The sequence below is a fragment of the Musca domestica genome, unplaced genomic scaffold, assembly GCF_030504385.1.
Source record: "Musca domestica strain aabys unplaced genomic scaffold, Musca_domestica.polishedcontigs.V.1.1 6, whole genome shotgun sequence".
NCBI lineage: Eukaryota > Metazoa > Arthropoda > Insecta > Diptera > Muscidae > Musca > Musca domestica.
In genome coordinates this window covers 7,767,187-7,784,809 of record NW_026712363.1, presented here as the reverse complement: position 1 = coordinate 7,784,809, position 17,623 = coordinate 7,767,187, and positions in this window count along the sequence as shown.

Below are 17,623 nucleotides of genomic sequence, written 5' to 3'. Positions count from 1 at the left end.
TCACGGTAACGAGCGATGGTGCGAGACACTAAAGATTTATTCACTTTTAAATGCTAGAGTGCTCTAGCGACAACCAGGCAGGCAAATATAAAGAAATCACACTATCACGCTTGGATTCCATGAATAACTTTTTTCTAGAAAGTTCTCACCAAAATGCTTTTGTAGGCTTGTAAAGAATATAATGAGCTGATACTGGAACAATTTGAACAACTGTCGGACGAGTGGCTAAGAAATGACAACAGTCTGAAGTTGGTTGCAATTTTTTCATTTCACCCTGTATATGGGAGCTATATCCAAATCTAAACCGATCTCGATAAAATTTGGCTAAAGTATTTCTGAGATGTATTCAATATATTTCTCTGAGTATTGTTGTTATGGTGTCCATATTACGACTATGATGGGGAAATTTTTACAAATCGGATGAAGAATATATATGGGAGCTATATTTATATCTGAACCGACACACTTATTTCTAGGCTCAATTTGGTTACATATGCCCAATTCCACCCGATTTGGCCTAATATTACACATTTGGTGCACAATAAAAGGAAAATCGGACGAATATATATATGGGAACTAGATCTAGGGTTCGTCCTTGGAACAATAAATGCGACCTGTACTTTGTTTACAAAAATACATGGACAGACGGATGGACGGACATGCATAAATCGACTCAGAATGTGATTCTATGCAGATCATCAAAAGGAACCATGGGTCTAATGCGCGTCCTTATCTATGTTGCAAACAGTGCAAAAAGTCATAATACCCTGACCACAGTGGGGTGTAGGATATAAACTTAAATATAGCATGTCAAATTGAAAAAAATCAGGCGATATAAAAAATTTCGAAAAATTAAAAAATATGTAACACAAAAATATATAATCAGAAAATCTCTGTAAAGTGTAGTGGAAGTATTGTTTTGTACTGTAAAGTGTTGTGGAAGTACTGTTGATGGTTGTCGATGCCGATTGAAATATTTGGAATAAAATTATAAAAATTATTTGTTTTTTATTTTAAAATTAAATTATTGGCGTCGTGATTTTTTTGGATTATAATCATGTGATTAGTGTCTTATATTCCTAGCGCTACTTTTATAATAAACTTAGTGTTTCTTGCAATATTTTTTTAAACATAGTTTTATTTGAAAATTCAACAACTTTTTTAACAATCTTAAAACTATTATTATTTAATATTTACATGTGTCTTAAGCTACAATTAAATTAGACTCTGCAATGAAGGTAGTCATGCAAATGAGCAGCAGATGTGAGATCTATAAAAACAAATTCAATCATCCGAAATATCCACCAATTGTTGAGGCAGTAGATGAGGCAAAGTTCATAACGTTTGAGAAGTAAGTTCCTATAAGAAATAACAAGTCCAAAACACTAATTATATAAATTGAATAAAGAATGCGCAATAATAGTCAGCGTCAAAATAAAACCTACTCATTGTGTTGCCATAATAGGGATAATACGGGTAGCCACCACCAATGCCAATTCCACCTCCTATTCCACCGCCACAACTACAACAGACGCTGGTGAAGCAAGGATAACCCATGCCGTAATTGGGATAAGGTTGGTAACAGGGCCTAGGGTAACCACCGCAACCACCACCCATCATCCCTCCTCCGCCGTAATTGGGATATGGGTAATAGCCCATACCCCCGACACCATATTGCGCTTTAACTTCACCACAGAAGGATATTACTGTTAAGGCGAACACCATTTTTAGCTTTGGAGCGATCATTTTGTTGAACTTTTAATTTAATACTGCTCTTCTAAAAGCGTAGAATCCCCAGGTTAATCTAAACTAGTGGCATAATCAGTCATGCCTTTCTTTTTATATCGAAATTTGGTAAATTTTATTTTCACGATCATTGACTTTCATTCAATGTCAACAGTCATTGTATTGATGGTTTTGAAATATAATTGCCCGATAAGAATCGGTTGATTATAGCATTCAATTGGGTAGTTTTTCCCACAAAACAACAAAATAACAGTTACAAACAAAACTAAACGAATAGAATGTGATATTTTTCAAAAATATTTTTTGAGGTTGCAGAAGTATTAGAAAAAAACAATTTTTTCTGTAAGTTTTCTAATGTATTTGTGTCATGTGTTGGTCATTTATTGATTGATCGAAACATTAATAGGCCATATATATTTTGTCTAATCTTTAGTTAGTTCTTAGTTTAGTTTTATGTCTTTGCTGAAGTCCTCTGTAAAAAATATAACATATACTGGCTGGCCCGGTCCGCGTTGCCGGCCCAATCTAGTCTTTAATGCATATTTTTTAAAGCATAATAGAACACAGATCTGAATTATGTAAGCGGCACAATTGTTATTATAAGTAAAATATCCATAGTAATTTCTAAATAGAAAGTAACATTCATGGCAAAAAATATAATAGATAATCACCCACCGCCGGTTTTAGATATTTTTAACATGCTGATCTTATTTTTCAGCCATAAGCTTTAATTGAGTGTTAAAAACATATATGATATAAAACATCTATAATAGCCCCATGTGGAAACTCAGTTTAATTTTTGGTATTTTATAGAGCTTTGCAACATATTCCATTCAAATGAGCTGTAATTTGGGATTTGTATTTACAACGTTTAGAATACCGTGCTGTGTGGTATTTAGTTTTGTCCCCTCATAATTAGGGGCAGAATGATTACAAAATAGTCAAAGATAATTACTCTTCTACACGCCATTACCGTTAGAATGGAATTTATTTATTTTTGTCATTTAAATTGTGCGTTGGAGACCACATAAAGTTCATATTTTTCATCATAGTATAATTCAATGACGATCAAAGAAATTAATATTCGTAATTTTTTTCATGTTTCTGCCACAATTCCCGACTGAATGCGTATGATATTTCGGAGCTTATGTCATGTAGATGTACATCCCAAATCTACGTTCCCAACCAATATTCTCTTGGGGTTACAAATTCAATAGAATAAACAATTCTCTTTTCTGACAACACATTGTTTCTGAAAGTGGACTTGGAGGTACACTAATGTCGGAACTATACTCAAATAAGTGCCTATAAGGACAATTATATGTAAGATGATTCTCTATCACAATTTTTTAACCAAATCAATTGATGAATGTGGTCAAGATTAAGATGGACCCTACACCGAAAATTGAAAATTTCATGAGGAGAGGTTTTCTACCCCTTTAGAAACAAAGATGCCAAATAAACTTCTAAATGAAAAAATAATGTCCAAGACCCCGAAAATTGCTGAAACCAAAACGTTTTTGCGAGGATGGTTTCTTCTCAAATTACCAAAATATGAGTATGCCAAATATGGTTAAAATGTAAACTATACTCGAAATCGGGCTGTACCCTTAACCCAGGGTCATATATCATGGCTTGCAAAAGCGATTTAAGGTATCTTGAAAGTTTATAAAGAATTTCTGAAATGATAAACATCCTTGTTTTATTAAATGTTTAATTCGCTCCACCATTTTGCACCCCTTTTTCGGTATTTTACCAATGAATTGCATTTTTTGAATTATCATTGGACGGATTATTGTCATATGAAAGAAATAGGATGTACGATGATAAAAAATGTTCACTTCAAAAAGATATTTTACCGTGATTTTTTTGCCAGGATACCATTGCAAAGTTTTATGAATTGCCAAAATCCGTCAAGCCGTTCTTTAGTTATAAGCGTAGTACCTAACATAACTTTCTTTTATTTTGTGAAAATAATTCTTTATTTTGTTTACAAAAAATCGATTTAATTCAATAATTTAAAAATCATTTAATATTTAATCGTACATTATATAAAATTGACTAAAAAAAGAAAAGAAAAACAATTGATAAAGAAAAAAATCTTCACCTTGTTCGACGATTTTTCACAGCAGAAGTTTAAAGGTCCTTGCGTAGAATGTGCTATTATTTTAAAACTGGATTCCATTGAAATTTTTTTTCGATTTTTCCCGATTTGAGAATTTTTGCAATGAGATCTCTTTTTCGTGATTTTTTAGCGATTTTGAAAAAATAATTATCTTTTAACTTTGGTGTGACCGCGTTAAATTATTTCGATACCATCTATTTCGTTTCGCCACCACATAATTCGAGACTACACTTCCATGTAACCCACCTTCAATATCAGTTCTCAAGAAATCAAGTCAATTAAATAATTTGGTATTAATATTCGAAATCGAAAATAAAATATAAATAAAAAACACTACAAATGTATATTAGAAAAAAGTAAGCCAAAATGGAAAAAAATAATGCAAAATAAAACATTACTATTGTACATTTCAAAAGTCAAAATTAAAATGTTAATATATATTTTTTGGATATTATCCATTAAAATCAGTCCAACGGTTCTTAAGTTCTATATATATATATATATATATATATATATATATATATATATATATATATATATATATATATATATATATACTAGCTGAACCCGGTGTTCTTCGCTACCCCTTTTGATTTTATATGCATTCAAAATTTTATTTACGAATATATATTGCTTAAAAAAAAAAAACAAATTTAAAAATTAAAAAAAAAAGTATTGCACTACTTTAATGCGTAAATAACCAAAACCATAAGAAAATCTGTAACATGACATACATACACGAAGGGTTTGTCCTTCGGATTTATTTCTTTCATAGCAAATACCAAGCGTGCAATAAACTGCAATCTTTTGAAGTTGAGTGGCATTTCTATTGCAATTATTGAATTCGAGGTAGCAATATACTTCCCCGTAATAAGCGTATTTCAAATTAATTATTATTAACTATTGTGCCAACGCCTAAGGCGTTGTGGGTCAATGGTTCTTATTAAAATCATATCCCAATCTGATCCATCTTTACACCAAATTCCGCCACAACTTTCATATTTCATTGAAATTGGTGCGTCAAATGTGTGAAATCGGCCGATAATATATATATGGGAGTTATATCCAAATCTTAACTAATTTCCAATTAATTTGTTACATTTATTATTGTAACCAAATTCCGCCACACATTATGAATTTCATTGGTATCGATCATATATATCGTGTTTGGTGCATAACATGTATGAAATCGGCCGAAATATATATGTTAGCTCTATCCAAACCTCAACTGATTTCAATATAATTTGGCAATTTTTTCTGGTGCCAGATTTTGTCTCTCTCGCTTTGGGTGCATCAAATATGTGAAATCGGCTGAGTATATAAATGGGAGCTATAATCACATCTGAGCGTATTTGAATATAATTTGTCAAATTTATTTTTGTACCAAATTTAGCCACTTATGCCGAATTGCATTGGAATCGGAAATACGTATCGTGTTTTGTGCATAAAATACATGAAATCGGTCGAAAATGTATATGAGAGCTATATCCAAATCTGAACCGATTTTAATATAATTTGGCAAATGTGTATTTGTTTTAATTTCCGCTACACATTCCAAATTTCATTGAAATTAGAGATACATAGCGTGTTTGGTGCATCAAATACATGAAATCGGTCGAAAATATATATGGAAGCTATATCCAAATCTGAACCGATTTCAATTTAATTTGACAAATTCATTTGGCTCCCAATTCCGTTACTTATTTTAAATTTAATTACAATTGGAAATACATATCGTGTTTGGTCCACCAAATACATGAAATCGGCCGAAAATGTATATGGGAGCTATATCCAAATCTGAACCGATTTCAAAATAAATTGGGAAATCAATTTTTTAGAGAAAATCTGTTACACGTTTCAAATTTCATTGAAATTGGGGATACATAGCGTGTTTGGTGCATCAAATGCTTGAAATCGGCCGAATATATATATGGGAGCTATATCCAAATCTGACCCGATTTCAATATAATTTGACAAATTTATTTTCGGATTAAATCCCGTCACACATTCTAAATTTCGTTGGAATCGAACATTCATATTGTGTTTGAGGCATCAAATGAACGAAATCGGTCGAAAATATATATGGGAGCTATATCCAAATCTGAACCGATTGCAATATAATTTGGCAAACTTATTTTTGTTCCAATTTCCGTTACTCACACATATATATATATATATATATATATATATATATATATATATATATATATATATATATATATATATATATAGATTAAAAACATTCTTTCTTGTATTCATGTCTTTTTTTTACCCTTCACCTATATATGGTACTAGCTGAACCCGGTGCGCTTCGCTACCCCTTTTGATTTTATATCCATTCAAAATTTTATTTACGAACATATGTTGGTTAAAAAAAAAACAAATTTAAAAATTAAAAAAAAAAAATTATTTCACTACTTTAATGCGTAAATAACTAAAACCATTAGAAAAGCAGTAACATGACATACATACACGAAGGGTTTTTCCTTCGGATTTATTTATTTCATAGCAAATACCAAGCGTGCAGTAAATCTTTTGAATTTGAGTGGCATTTCTATTGCAATTAGTGAATTCGAGATAGCAACATACTTCGCCGTAATAAGCGTATTTCAAATCAATTGTTGTGTTGTTTTTTAGTGTAAGACTAAGGCGTTGTGGGTCAATGGTTCTTATTAAAATCTGATCCGATTTAAATATAATTTTAAAAAAATTACACCAAACAATACAATACTTACAATACTTTTACTTTTTTTTACCCTCACCTTTCATATTTCATTGAAATTGGTGCGTCAAATGTGTGAAATCGGCCGATAATATATATATGGGAGTTATATCCAAATCTTAACTAATTTCCAATTAATTTGTTACATTTATTATTGTAACCAAATTCCGCCACACATTATGAATTTCATTGGTATCGATCATATATATCGTGTTTGGTGCATAACATGTATGAAATCGGCCGAAATATATATGTTAGCTCTATCCAAACCTCAACTGATTTCAATATAATTTGGCAATTTTTTCTGGTGCCAGATTTTGTCTCTCTCGCTTTGGGTGCATCAAATATGTGAAATCGGCTGAGTATATAAATGGGAGCTATAATCACATCTGAGCGTATTTGAATATAATTTGTCAAATTTATTTTTGTACCAAATTTAGCCACTTATGCCGAATTGCATTGGAATCGGAAATACGTATCGTGTTTTGTGCATCAAATATGTGAAATCGGCGGAAAATATATATGGGAGCTATATCCAAATCTGAACCGATTTTAATATAATTTGACTAATTTATTTTCTAATCACAATCCCGTTACATATTCCAAATTTCTTTGGAATCGAACATACATATCGTGTATGGTGCATAAAATACATGAAATCGGTCGAAAATATATACGAGAGCTATATCCAAATCTGAACCGATTTTAATATAATTTGACAAATGTATATTTGTTTTAATTTCCGCTACACATTCCAAATTTCATTGAAATTAGAGATACATAGCGTGTTTGGTGCATCAAATACATGAAATCGGTCGAAAATATATATGGGAGCTATATCCAAATCTGAACCGATTTCAATTTAATTTGACAAATTCATTTTGGCTCCCAATTCCGTTACTTATTTTAAATTTCATTACAATTGGAAATACATATCGTGTTTGGTCCACCAAATACATGAAATCGGCCGAAAATGTATATGGGAGCTATATCCAAATCTGAACCGATTTCAAAATAAATTGGGAAATCAATTTTTTAGATAAAATCTATCACACGTTTCAAATTTCATTGAAATTGGGGATACATAGCGTGTTTGGTGCATCAAATGCTTGAAATCGGCCGAAAATATATATGGGAGCTATATCCAAATCTGAACCGATTTCAATATAATTTGACAAATTTATTTTCGGATTAAATCCCGTCACACATTCCAAATTTCATTGGAATCGAACATTCATATTGTGTTTGAGACATCAAATGAACGAAATTGGTCGAAAATATATATGGGAGCTATATCCAAATCTGAACCGATTACAATATAATTTGGCAAACTTATTTTTGTTCCAAATTCCGTTACGTATTCCAAATTTGGAGACTGTATCTTCAACCAATCAATAGATATGTGCATATAAAATCTAAATTTTTGGGAGGTACCTCCGATGCTGATGCTATATCTCCAGTTCCAAGTGGAAATTCAAAAATGTATATAGTCTATGTTACTTTCAGGCAATGTTGCAGTATATATGGAAATTTTCAGGAAAATCTATTCAGCGGTTTTCGAGTCCATAAATTACAAACAAACAAACAAATTTTCAATGAAATATGAAAGTTGTGGCGGAATTTGGTGTAAAGATGGATCAGATTGGGATATGATTTTAATAAGAACCATTGACCCACAACGCCTTAGGCGTTGGCACAATAGTTAATAATAATTAATTTGAAATACGCTTATTACGGGGAAGTATATTGCTACCTCGAATTCAATAATTGCAATAGAAATGCCACTCAACTTCAAAAGATTGCAGTTTATTGCACGCTTGGTATTTGCTATGAAATAAATAAATCCGAAGGACAAACCCTTCGTGTATGTATGTCATGTTACAGATTTTCTTATGGTTTTGGTTATTTACGCATTAAAGTAGTGCAATATTTTTTTTTTTTTAATTTTTAAATTTGTTTTTTTTTTTTAACCAATATATATTCGTAAATAAAATTTTGAATGCATATAAAATCAAAAGGGGTAGCGAAGCACACCGGGTTCAGCTAGTCGTCTATACAGGTCCACGATATCGTATATCCCCCATATAACGGTACGTCCTGATATTCTGTACTTTGATGATTGTAGCAGACATTTTTGACCGGACTTGTTTCAAATTTCGTATAAACAGTTTGAAGCTCGAAATGAGTACTTTAACCAATGCCAGAAAACGTGCTGGTCCACGTCTTCGTATAGCCCACATATAACGGTATCTCCCCTTATCCGATATTTTAATGATATCAGCAGCATTATTCAAAGGTATCGTTTCAATTTTCGTGTTTGAAGTTCGGAGTCGTTACTACAGCCTAGCACAAAAAATTACTTATACAGGTCAACGTCTTCGTCTTCAAGATCCTTCAAAATGATGAAGGGTATTAAAATCAGAAATTTTTTGAAATTCAAATATCAGACTTTGTTTGTATTCCGTTCTTAAAACTTTGAAATATACATTTTAGCTCTCCAAAGTATATATATTCTTCATCAGCATAACATTCTATGTCGATTTAGCGATGTCTTTCCGCCTGTCTACCTGCTTATCTGTGTAAATCACTCTAGCTTCAGAACGAAATAAAGTAGATTGATAAATTTTCACTCAAATGTATTTTATGGCTGCAGGATTGGTATTGAAAATGGGCCATATAGGTCCACGTTTTCCTATAGCCCCATAGAACCATTTTAAAATTCGGTTTGAAATTGTAAATTGACACCTCATATGACAGAAAATTCTCCACATCTTCGTATATGCTCCACATAACGGCATCTGCAGATATATGTTATTCGAAAGTCAGATTTCGTCGCCAAAGAGGTGAAGTCTTTCGTCCTTTATTGAATCTGGCTTGTTTGATTCTTTTAAATAGATAGTTAGATGTTTGTTCGGTTATTAACTTGCGAAGGAGTTAATTTTATATCTTTAAAAGAGTTTTTACAAAGTGAGACATATTGAGTTCTTCTTTACCCATAGAGTTCACCTCTGTATAGGAATGGATGCATTAACCAGAGGGTAACTATGATGTGACCAACTTAGCGAATATTTAAATACACGGCCAAAGTTTTTCGCAGGGGATACGACACCTGCCAACAGACAAAGGTATATATTTGTCAAATCTTACTTTTTGGGTTATAAACGGATATATGTAACAATGGTGGATGGACATAGAAATTTCCTTCTTCTTCAATTTCTGTGTACAAGGATCACATGATTATAATTGCACTACTACCTCTCCCAAATATATATATACAATTTTTTTTTCGAAAATTAGTCTTATAGTCTTAAATATTCATAGGCATGATTACATGATTAATATGAACTAGTTTTCCCACTTAAAAAGAGTTCATTGTTCACAAAATTATTAGTAATTAAATACTGTTGGTGATTAGTGATTTATGGTTTTATGCTGATGTTTTTTAAATTTTCCAAGTTCATGGCAACAACGTCAGTGTCAAGTTGCCCTCAATGGTTTATTGACACATAAATAATACGGAAATATCAGTGCAGCTTTTGTTTGTTTATTGTAGACACTATCAGATCAGGAAAAGAGAAAGGTTAAATACTACTTTTATAAATGAACCATGTCGTTCGTGATGTTTGAGTTAAGCCATTTCGAAAAACGAAAATCGAGCAATGGTCTAACTATTCTATTGACTATTTCGTTGATCGATTGTTGTCGAACGAATAAACGAACCATAATATTTGACAAAATTTTTTTTAATATCCTCCACAATACATAGTATGGAGGTCATATTAAGATCGCCATTTCGTTTGTAACTCCTCGAAATAATAATTTTAGACCCAACAAGATATATATATATATATTCTTGATCAGCATAAAATTCTAAGACGATTTAGCCCTATCCGTCCGACCGCCTGTCCGTCTCAAGTTCAAGTTCGAAGATATCATATAGCCCCCATATAATTATACCCCCCAATATTGGGTATTTTGATAATTGTAGCCAATTTTTTAATAAAATTGAAAATCCACAAAAGGAATCCCTTTAAATACTCGAATACCTAGAAGAGTATTGTCTATATAGGTCCATGATATCGTACATACCATATAACGGTACCTCATTATATTCGGTATTTTGATGATTTTAGGTAAATTTTTAAATGGATTTGTCTAAAAATCCATACTAGAAGTTATTCTAAGCACTTTACCCCCTGGAAGAGAAATGTCTATATAGGTCCATGATATCGTATAATCCACATAAAATGGTACCCCCGATATTCGATATTTTGACGATTTTAGGGACCTTATTCACACGAGTTGTTTCAAATTTCTACAGCTTATGGAAAAAAAATGCGTATGCATTTCCTCGTCTTCGTTTAGCCTCCATATAACGTTAACCTCAGATATTCAGTATTTTAATGATATTAGGTACGATATTCACATATTTCATTTTTTAAATATATAATTTCCCACAAGATTTTCATTTTAATAAAAGCTGCCCCCTTAAGGGAAATGTGTTTTTTGTTGTGCTCATGCTTAACCCCTTTATTGTTGTTTTTATAAAAACAACGTTTTTTTATTTGTGGAGGACGATGGTAATGTTTACCAGGGGGTAAGGCAGGGAATACCTAGGTTTCGGAAAGAACCACCACTCATCAGTTCCCTTGTTTTTTGTCTGGGATATTCTCCCTAGAAGTGTTTTAAAATAACTTCTATGACAAAAAACTTTTTTTGACAAGATAGAAGAGGAACCAATAGAATAAAACAAAAATTATTTTCGAAAATCTTTTAAATCTTACAACCGCACTTATAAACATTTTCATCTTTCTCCACTTGTTATGCTTTCGTTTTACACGAACGAAGTAGCATAACCATGTAATTTGGTTTTGTCTGTTACAACCTGGTAAGCATTATCTTACCCCCTGGTATATATTACTAATAAACAAACGTTGCTTTTATAAAAAGGGGTTAAGCCTGAAAAAAAAAATCTATGGTATCCCGAAAAAACAATTTTGGACTTAATTGCATCTTACAATAACTTCCGTAGTTCACAAATATAATAATTATTTTTCATATACATGTTTTACAACAATTAATAATTTTCAGATGTAATTGTAATTTTATACCCTCTACCATACAGAGGGTGCAGATGATTTGATACGACCAAAACGTGCCTCATCAAAATAACGTCTCTTTGGACCAAATCCGTTTCAAGACATTCGGAGTCGATCAAGGGGTGTACGTTCGCCGGCACGTCCGCCTGTCTGGCGCGACAACACGATAACACTCGAACAGAGTATCCAATTTGGTCCAAAAAGAGAAAAGATCCTTCGATTGTGCACAACATTTTGCAAATCCCAATATATTTATTGACCCACTCCATCAAGTATCACTCCCACATAGGGGCAAAATTTGGAATAATTAATAATAATAACTCGCATAAAATGAAAAACAAAGTAACAAAATTTCGTACATTCCAATATCTTAATTAACATATCATCTGATGTGAAGTTGGGATATATCGTCCACTCCTTCTGGTACCTCACGCGCCAAAATGTCAAAGTCATGAAGTTCGTAAAACGTAAAATGAGCATCCAATTCCTTTCATACTCGGCATAACTCAATATTTCTATCAACAAAATTTGTCGGCACAACTCAATATTTCTATCAACAAAAGACTAGGTACCTTATGGTACCTACCCCACAATACGTCAGATTTTTAATTAATTATATCTTTTATAAAATGCTAAATAAGCAAAAGCTTTTTTCATCTCTGCTCCACTGCTTCGGCATCTCTTACACAAAGGGTCAACATTTTGAATAATCATAATGTAAGTCAAAACATGTTTTATTAAACTGACAAAGGCTGAAGCTATGTATCTGTCGGCAAACCCCACTGATACTCACTTGTGATAAAGTAATTTTTCTTAAAAAATGTGGTCCAGATCTTTGCACCAAAATTATTCATATCAATTTATTTCTCTTGTCATGTATACTGATTTTAAAATTCAGAGCTATAACTTATTACCAGACATCTTCATTATACTGTGAAACTGCAAATCTGTGGGTGGGAAATTTTAAGGTGATAGTATTCGGTTAGCAGAAAAACTTTTCCAGGCCAAACTCTTTATGGCGATCTAAATCATAAAAATGTTTGTATGTTTGTTTATTTGTAATGTGTGGACTTGAAAACCGCTCAACAGATTTTCCTGAAAATTTCCAAGTATACTACAACATCGTCTGCATGTAACATAAGCTCTATAAATTGTTGAATTTCCACTTGGAACTGGAGATATAGCATCAGCATCGGAGGTACCTCCCAAAAATTTATATTTTATGTATTCATATCTATTCATCGATTATAGATACAGTCTCCAAATTTGGAATGCGTTACGTGATTTGGATATAGCTCGGCAGATTTCGCTTATTTGATGCAGCAAACGCGATATGTATGTTCGATTCCAATGAAATTTGGAATGTGCGACGGGATTTTGATCATAAAATAAATTGGTCAAATTATATTGAAATCGGTTCAGATTTGGATATAGCTCCCACATATATTTTCGGCCGTAATAACAGCAAACCCTTTGAAGTGTTTTGAACTCTCGTGGCAGTCTTAAATTTAATGTTATAGTCCCACATAACGGCAACTCCCATATTCTAGGCTACTTTGTTCGTACCTGAAGGATCTTAAATTAAAAGTAAGATCTGCAAAAGTAGAATCTATTTGGTGGTTTGCTGTGCTGATCATCAACTGTATGTTCACCCGTAGAGAATCCATGCTATGTTTATTTAGTATAATACCCATACAATGGAACGGTGCCTGAAATTCTTGACATTTTACAATCAACATGTATTTATTTCGTATAAATCGCATAAATGGATTTATTGAAAGTCATCTTATGAGGTATAGTCACCAATAATCAAGTAAAGTGAAGTAAATTTGCAATTAACTCCTATTGGGGTATAGGCCCAATAACGGTCTATACAATGTTACAGGTCGATTGTATGCATTTTGAAGATCAATTCGTAGATTTTTGTGTAATTTGACATTTTTGCTGGTTATATATCCTGTTGGGATCCCACAATGATGTGTGAAACAAAATTTCACCACATGTATAAAGTTAACCCTTCTTCGATCGGTGTGTCGACCGTTCTAGTCAATATATATAGTAACATGTTGGTAAAACAACGCTACTTACCGATTTTTGATATTTTCACATTTCTGGACATATTCTTAATGGAAATCACTGTATTTTGGGTTCGTTTCGTCAATGCGGATTGGTCAAGAATTCGCCGTCATCAAATATGACTGTCAATTTGTCACTTCTCGCTAAACGAAGAGTTTTTTATTTAACAAAATGCTAACAAATATTTTGATTCATTTAAAAAAATAAAATAAAATGTCAAAATCAATTTCTTTTCCATATTTTGAATATAACAGGGTACACATAATTTAACTCCATTCTACTATAACACATCGATAGGGTTTATCAATGTTCGGTTTACAACTTAGGATTTTTAATTCGAGGATTCCATTTGTAGTTCGAACTATTTCAGTATACCAATTGAGTTTGGGAAGTAGGGTGGACATAAGGATATGGTCTTGGAAATGTGTATATAGTGCTAGAACTGTACGAAATTTTACTTTATGTGGTACAAATTTGGTTTTGTTGAATGAATGGATCTAGAAGTTGGATAGCGTTGAGATTTAAACTATAATATATACTAAAAAGTACTAAATTTGTTACATGGAGAATAAAGTTGAAAATGTAAAATTTGGTTTTATGGGGATCATAATGGACTTGAAAATACGTACTAAAAAGTACGAAAATTGATATTTGGAGAAGGGATAGAGATGAAAATCTGGAATTTGAAATAAGGGTCTCTGTTGATGTGTAGGATAGATAAACTACATAGTATAATTATTACAGATAGAAGCAAACCCCAGGCGATTTGGCTCTATAATAATACTAGTATCAAATCCGGTATGAGGTTCTGTGATTTAAAATTTATTTTTTAATATACATAGGTATACTCTTTTTACAGTAGGTATACACTATAGAATTTGACTGCATGGCGATATGAACATATTTTTGCCTAATTATAGAAAAATTCGCTGTTAAACTCAACAAAACGGCAACGGCAAAAGAACTATTCCTCTGCATTTTAAATTTAATAATGCAAATTCAACAAGTAAACAAGCGTTGAATACCCTCCACCATTTAGAACAAATTTGGAAATTTTCGAAAAAGATAACATTCGCCAAAAATTCTGTTAACATCTTAAAAATACCGAATATTGCCGTTATATTAGGGTCTGTACGACGTCCACCTACATAGGCATTGTTTTTCACAAGCCAATACCATATTCAAATTTCAAATAAACGGTGAATAATGTAGCTAAAATCATCAAAATATCGTACATAGGGAGGTACCGTTATATCGTAGCTATACGAAGACCTGGACCTGCATAGACAATTTTCTGTCACAGGCTGTAGCTTCCATTACCAACTTCAAATACGACATCTCTAACAATTTCAGTGAGTATTGTACCAAAAATCATCAAAATACCGAATATAGGGAGATACTAATACATGGGGTCTATACGAAGACGTGGACCTGTATAGACAATTTTCTGCCAAATATCTGCAGGTATTGTTGTATGGGGGTATTAAAAAAAGTGAACCTCTGTATACTACGTTTAGACCAGGGCTAGGTAAAGAGAGTCCCATGGCATATCTGTGTGTTCGCTGACACAATTGCAAAAAATAAATTGTTTTGAATTTTCTGTCAATATTTATTCCAGCAGTCGACGAGAAGGGATATTTATATGAATACACCGTTAAAAATATTGGTGTATATAAATTTAATTCCTACATATTTTTGTAGAGAACTTTATAGATTTATCGATGGAGTGTTTGGGATTTATCGAATACAATTTAATTTCGATATTGAATGAAAAGGTTCTAAATATCCTTTCGTTTTACACATATGATTTTCAGCGTGGCACTTATTTATAATTTTTCCTTAATCCATTAATCATTAATCCATTAATCCTTAATCAATACCTTACATTTTTTGCGTAATTCATGTTATCTATTCTGTTCAAAAAAATATTCTTCAAAAAATATTCTTTATAAAATCCACGTCTTGAAAACTCTTCAAAAAATTCTTCATAAAATCCACGTCTCGAAGGCTCTTCGAAAATATTCGTTATAAAATCCACGTTTCGAAAATATTCGTTATAAAATCCACGTTTCGAAAATATTCGTTATAAAATCCACGTTTCGAAAATATTCGTTATAAAATCCACGTCTCGAAAACTCTTCAAAAAAATTCTTCATAAAATCCACGTCTCGAAAACTCTTCAAAAAAATTCTTCATAAAATCCACGTCTCGAAAACTCTTCAAAAAAATTCTTCATAAAATCCACGTCTCGAAGGCTCTTTTAAAATATTCTTTATAAAATTCACGTCTCGAAAACTCTTCAAAAAAATTCTTCATAAAATCCACGTCTCGAAGGCTCTTTTAAAATATTCTTTATAAAATTCACGTCTCGAAGGCTCTTCGAAAATATTCGTTATAAAATCCACGTCTCAAAAACTCTTTTAAAAAAATTCTTCATAAAATCCACGTCTCGAAGGCTCTTCGAAAATGTTCTTTATAAAATCCACGTCTCGAAAACTCTTCAAAAAATAATCTTCATAAAATCCACGTCTCAAAAGCTCTTCAAAAATATTCTTTATAAAGTCCACGTCTCGAAAGCTCTCCAAAAATATTTTTTATAAAATCCACGTCTCGAAGGCTCTTCAAAAAATATTAAAATAAAAATGTCGCTAAAATCATTAAAATATCTAATATTGGGAAGTACCGTTATATGGAGGCCAAAACGTGGACCATTTACGAACATAACCTGCCCACTGGCTAATACACATGGGTGCAAAATGTTATCCTTCCATCGCAATTCGTTCGAAAGATAGAGTGATTACAATGGACAGATGTACATCGCTTAATCGACTTAGAATTTTACGCTGGTCCAGAATATATAAAATTGGTTAAGTCTTACATGAGTATTTCGGAATGACAAATTGTATATTCCCTCCACAATATGGTGGAGGATATAAAAATAAATAAAGTGGCAACGTTCTGTAATACAAAATGGTGAATGAATACTTTTTTCCGATATATTCACATTTATTTCACTCAGAAATTGAGTGTTGTTTCATGTCACGTATACTGAATGTCGAAACAAACACACACATTGAGTATACGCTCCGGCTTACTACCATTCATAATATCCTAACATGTACTTGTATGTTCTCTCAACTCTCTGCACTTCAGGATGGATGCAATTTTCCCACAGACAACAAAAAATGAGAGTCACATCTACCAAAAGAGAGTATGGAAGGAGAGCAAACATATAATATATGTATATTGGGAGAAAGCACATGGCACCATGATTTATAAGGCGCAAATGCTAATGGCAGCGTTTATGCGGTTAAATAGACTTACCCCCCAAAGGGGAAACGGTTATGAAGATTACAATGATGCTTGACATATGAAAACGCCTTGTGAAATATAAATCAATTAAAATGCACCGGAGTAATGCGCGAAAAATGTAAAGAAGAACATGGAAAACAAAAACAAACAAAACGTGTGTCTCTCACTGAAATCATTTGCGCATTTCCATAAAATAGCGGTGAAGCCACAGCCATAAAACGTGTAACAAGCCCAAAGTCAACATTTAACAAATAGACACGGCTTTTCATATATGAATGATAGTTGAACATGCATAGAATTTAATTTGAAATATATAAATGCCAATCTAAAATTGAGCTTATTTAAAACATTACCCCAGTACAGTCGGCCGGAACACACATTTTCCCCTGACGTATTTCCATGTTTCCAATCCAATCGATGAAGACATTAATCAAAACCCATTCGATCGAATAACCGCATCATTACAGTTACTTCTGTCATTGCAAATTGCATTTAGGTGAAACCGCAAACCTTCGTGTTTTGTTTGCCAGTGAATGTTCGTTA